Genomic DNA, 6068 nt, shown 5'->3' on the forward strand with positions numbered 1-6068 from the left:
AGCTGGGAGTGGTGGAGAGAGACAGAGAGAGCAGCAGACTGCTCCAGGTGCTGTGAGCAGCAGCTTGGTGAAAGCAATCTAGGCTATTGTTGAGGTTATTTGACTGCAGAGCCGACATTTATTCCTGCCTGGCTGCCTCTTCTAGCACTCTCTAAGCTGTGTTTAAAAGTCCTCAAGGACAAGGTACATAGTAATAAACAAAGGTCAATCGCTGTGTTAGTTTATCTTTAGGAGGCACGTGTGCATGGAAAAACGCAGTTTCAGATTCGGCCAGAATCAATTCGGGCCGAGCCTGAATCAGCCGAACCACCCTTCACTGGTTCGGATTAAACCGAATCAATTCCAAATCCAAAGCAAGCCAATTTTTTAACCTCTTGCACATTCCTCACTCCCCACCCCCACCCCCCCAGGCAATGACCACTGGTTTGGCCTGTTTAAAGTGCTGGTATGGGCAATTCGTTTCAGATTGGTCCAAAAAGGACCAAAATCAGCATTGATTTGGGTACTTTTCTGCTTGTCTAAAATGCATTGTCCATCTGCAGTCAAAAAGAGAGAGTACAGTAGCACCTTAAAGACTAACAAAATTTGGGGCAGGGGAGGAATTTTCATGCTTAATTCTTCAGATGCTGCTAGAATGTGAGTCCACAAGTCCATCAAAGACTCACATTCTAGCGATATTTGAAGAAATCAGTTGTGGCTGACGAAAGCTCCTCCCCTGCCACAAATTTGTTAGTCTTTATGATAATATATATATCTTAAAAAGGTGTCTCAAATAACAGAACCTCCACATCCAGAGACAGTACACCATGGATTACCAGATGCAGAGGACAACCCTTGGGGTTGTTCAGGGGGACGAGGCTAGAGTCAAAATACTGAATTAGACCAAATGTTATCTGCAGCCAGCAAGGCAGACTCTCATATTTAAAAATAGATTATTATAAACGAACGGCAAGAGTCAAGTTCTCTTTGGAAAGAAATGGATAGCTTAAGGATTATTGTGCACCTCCTTGGGAAGGGGACAGGTAATACAACACATAGATCGGCCAGTCGTACCCCAGGGGCCATTTTAGTTTGGGGAAAATAGCCTGGCGGGAGACACCAGTACCTTTTCCCTTTGCGCTGCAATCCCAATACAAATATAGTCCCATGCATGACTACAAATTCCCAGTGGGACTGAAAGCCCAGGTTGCAGACTATGGGCACAGTCCAAGGACTTTCTAATGGGCAGTTATGGTCAGAAGCATTCATCTCCCAGTGGCCTCTGTTTCACTTCAAACCCACCACCAATTTCTGGAGTGATTCGGGATGACCCAGACTGGGTGGTGCCGCCGTCAGGTCTAGCCTTGGAGCAGAGCAAGAGAACACACTCTTCTCTTCCCTCTGGTTTCAGATTCACATAGATAAGCATGTGCATTGTTATGTTTTCAAACCTGCCAACCAGAAGAAGAAACATGGGGCAGGCTATCGCCGGGCTGTCACCCTGCTCTTGGCAACCTTGCGCTGTCAGAATAATAGGAAAGCCAGGTTTAGTGTCTGGGGTTTCTTTCTTGGCTTTGGCGTGCCAGTTTTGAAGCTATCAGATGGTTTCCCTCTTCCACGGTTAAATACTTAAATGCCGCTCCCAAGAGCCGTTTGCATAGTGCTCTCCAATTCCTCGATCCTGAAGTAATCTGTGTCGGTGCCAAGTCTTGCAGCAGCAAAGAAAATGAAAGAAAGATAGGCTGGCGTGGGAGAAAGGAGGGCAGATTGCGTGTCTTTGGTGCCAATGAAGAAAGGACGCAGAAATGCACACGAGGAGGACACCTTGGGAATTTGCCTAACTTCACTGTATTTCTCAATTTGTCCACATCACCTGCACCAAGCACAGTGCCCAAGAATCAGTCCTAGTCTGCCCAAGCAGGAGAATGAGATGGGAATAGGGTTCCCAGCCTCCCAGTGGAGCCAGGGGGGGGGACCCCCGCCACAAGGCCCTGCCCCCTGGTGCCAATCAATGGCTACTGGGGGAACTTAATGTGACTGGAAGCAGCTCTACGGGGTCTCAGGTCTTTCACACCATCTACTTCCTGGTCTTTTCAACTGGAGATACCAAGGATTGAATCAGGGACCTTCTGCATGGAAGTCTTAAAAAAAAAAAAAAGATACAACAATTTCGTTATAAACAATTGATTTCCATTCCAGAGGCTCTTGTACTCAGCCACAGCCTGGTCTCACATACGGAGGAAGCATGCGCCATTGGGTAAGTAGAGCAGTAGCTTTGTATGCACCCCACCATTCGTGTCGAAACCAAAATGCCTGTTTTTTTAAAATTTATTTTAATGTATTCTAACATTTTTATACCACCCTTCCCAGGGGCTCAGGGCAGTTGGGTGAACTCCAGCCATTAAAGAATGCTTCTTTAGCCAGAACAAGCCGGGGGAGGAGCCAAGTTCCTCTGAAGTTGCTTGCTTCTTTTTTTTTTCATGATGGGGGGAAGAGGGAGGGGAGCCATCAGCAGCCGCTCAGAGAACGAGGCCAATCTGCTGAGAGAAGTATGGGCCACAGAGCTGGAAGAGACCACAAAGGACCATCCAGGCCAGCCCCCTATGTTCTTGAAGACTTTTATAAACCACACACTCCTAGCAGGTTCTCATCCACTCATCTCCTAGAACAGGGGTAGTCAACCTGTGGTCCTCCAGATGTCCATGGACTCCAATTCCCATGAGCCCCTGCCAGCAAATGCTGGCAGGGGCTCATGGGAATTGTAGTCCATGGACATCTGGAGGACCACAGGTTGACTACCCCTGTTCTAACTCACAGCATCCATTTCCTGGTTTCAGCTTGGGGGATTTTAAACAGCTTCCTTTCCTGCCCCCAAAATGGGGCTTTGGCTTCTGATGCCATCAGACAAGAAAGGTTGATGAGATATGATAAAACACTTTCTGGCTAGATGCGTAGCTCCCTCGTCTCGTAAACCTTAATCCCTGGCTGATAGGATATGAATTTTGCATGAGTTGTTAATGCGTATTACGCTACAATTGAAGAGGCAATTCAATAAATGCTCTAAAAATGTTTGTTTGCTAGTTGTGGGAGGGGGGTGGGGGCGGGAAGCCAGGGTATTAAAAAGGAAAAGCATTATAAGGTGGCTCCCTAGAAGGATAACAAATGAGGCTGTAATTCTAAGAGCACTTATTGATGTGGAACATCTCCTGGCACGGTCCCTCCAACAGAAGTTTGCAGACATGATGTCCATAGTCCCGCCCCCAGGGCTGGCCCCGCCCCCACCTATAGACATGCCAGCAGGTAAGGAGGGGGTGGGGGAGGGGGGGAGCAAGGATTCTCACCCCTTATGTGGATGTTCCACATACGGGGCCAGAATCCTTGCCCACTGATTTTTTAGGAATAAATCCATTGGTGAGTCTTACCTAACAGTAAGCACGGTCAGGATTTGGACTGCGAATCTCACTAGAATTATCTTGGGGTCTATCTAATCAATCCAGCCAACCTTTTTTTTTTACTGATTTTGTTTATAATTGGACTGTTATACCGACCCTCCCCACAATCTTCCTTATGCCGCTGTCATTTCAGGTCAAGTAGCTCAAGGATGGTTGTCAAGGAAACTGGCAAGGCCTGACTTCTCTAGGGAGCAATTGATTTGGTTAGGTATCCCAAAACAGGCAGCCTTTATGGCCAGGTACGATTCCCCAGTGGCTTTCTAATATAAAGGTTTCTGATTGGGAGCCCACCATTTGAAATATGGACTTCCAGTGGTCACCGCCCTCTGCTTTTGCCCGGCTCTCAATCACCAGTGCTTTCCCAGGTATGTCAGATGGATTACCTGGTACAGGACTGCGGCTGCATGAGGAGGGAGGAAGCAACAAGATATCACTCCGCAAGATATTTCTTCCCCCCCCCCTTCTCTTTTAATTCCATCTCTCGGCCCCCTCCAAGCTGTCTTACTGCTCATAATCGACCAGAGCTGGGAATTTTAAACAGCTTTTTGTGGGTCACCAAAGGGGGCAGAAGAAAACGGCAGAGAATCATAGAATCATAGAATCATAGAATCATAGAGTTGGAAGGGGCCATACAGGCCATCTAGTCCAACCCCCTGCTGAACACAGGATTAGCCCAAGGCATCCTAAAGCATCCTAAAGCAGAGAGAAGATAAGGGGGACATGGTATTTCTGCCAGCTGGTAAGCAATCAAGGATTGTTGACTGTCTTGACCCACAAATCCAAGGGGAGTATGTGCTTCCGCCTTCCAACCTCTATCTCCTGTTGGTTTCTTTTCCTGAAAATTGTGCTGCAGAAAGAGGAAGAAACAGGGCGGGTTCTGGAGGGATGGACCAAAATCCCCTGAGCATGAAACATAACAAAACTGATAATAACCAGGATGATGTGAAAGAACCTACAGAATTGACTGCAAGAACTATCTCCCTAATATTCTCTATTTCAAAACGTTTAGAGGGAGAGTTGAGTTGGCTAAACTCAAACACTGTTGCATTTAGGAGAAGGGAGACACCTGAGAATAGTTAACTATAATTCCCCACCAGCCAACTGTTTTGCCTGTGTTGGACTGTGTTGGGATTGCAGGGTACGTAGCAAAAGGGCTTCTAAAAGTAAGAACCGAGATGGAGCGTGGATTAATCGTTGTTGGCAGCAATCCCGGCACATCTGTGATTTGCCCTCCACATCCCACCCATCTCACTTTAAAGGGTGTTCTTCCTTTCTTTTATCCACGCAACACAAGATTCACGCAGTGCAACAAGGCAGATGCTTACACTGGGAATCTGCAAAGTGAGATGCTCTTGAAGAATCCCAGAAAGTCCCCATCCACCCAACCCCCAGTATAGAGGGGCTGCTGAAGGATCAGGAGCAGACTGGGAGGTGGGAAAAGGCCCTGGAACACGCCCAGCTGAGCAACCCCTACAAGCCAGCTCTTCAGGGGCTCCTGAAATCAGTAGAACCAGCAACCAACATTGGTTCACTCTTTGACCCATCCCACAACATGGCGGCAGTGCGGGAGCAGACGGCTGGTGAGCTGACACTGATCGCCAAGGAAAGGGCAATGAAAGCCAGGCAAGGGCAGAGTTGTTGGGGTTCGGCCATCAATGGTCCTTGAGGGCTGCAGCCCACAGGGAAACGTCCCTGTAAATCAGTCAATCCGTCCGTATGAAGGGCCGCCTGTCCAGCTGGAGGGACATTGTGAGTGAGGCACAAGCCCCGTTTAGGAGAGCAAGCCTCACCCTCTCAGTGTTTAGAACTCCCAACAGGGCTGAAATGGCTGTCAGGCCTAAGGGATGATCTCTGGCTACTACCGGATAAGGGCAGTCCATTGCTGCTGATACCGCTAGAACAATCAGCACAGGGCAGTGGGTGGGGGTGGAGAGTGGAGGAACACGTAAGAGTCCCTGATAGCGTATAGGATCATGGAATGGAGCAGGGTGAAATTGGTAGTGGGGAACACATGCCGACTTCCATACCTTCCTCCCAAGTTTGCCTCAAACCTGAAAAGGAACCAACTAACAGCAGCAACAGCAACAATAACAAAATGCTGGTGGCCTACATTGCACCACTCATGGTCAGGGCTACATGACCCCAACCCCTGAAGTCCATCAAGGTCACTACTTACTCTCCAGGGTTTCAGGCTGAGATCTGTTCCATCACCTATTCCTTTCAACGACAGAGGCCAGGGACTGAACTTGGGACCTTCTGCGTGCAAAGCAGAGGCACTGCCTCTGAGCCATGGCTGAGTTTCCCAGTGAGTATTGTGGTATTTCACTCGAGGAGAATCCCCACCAGTCTCTCCCTCCCATCCTGTATGATTCCTTGGAGGATCCAACTTTGAATGATTCGTCATGGATGGGGCAGAAGCAACTGAGGGCTGGACACCTCTGGGTCTCCCAACCCCAATCTCCAGCAGTGCTTTAAAGATGATGAAGAGCCATTTGGACTCACCAGCCTCCCATTTGGGAGTTCTTTGTAAATGAAATGCAATCATTTTGTTACTATTAAAAGAGTAAATATTGCCGTGGCCTTAGGCTCTCTCTGGAATGTTGGCTGGACCCAGGAAGGAGCCAATGAGGGAGGAGC

Source organism: Paroedura picta, chromosome 10 (genome assembly GCF_049243985.1).
Source record: "Paroedura picta isolate Pp20150507F chromosome 10, Ppicta_v3.0, whole genome shotgun sequence".
Classification (NCBI taxonomy): Eukaryota; Metazoa; Chordata; class Lepidosauria; order Squamata; family Gekkonidae; genus Paroedura; species Paroedura picta.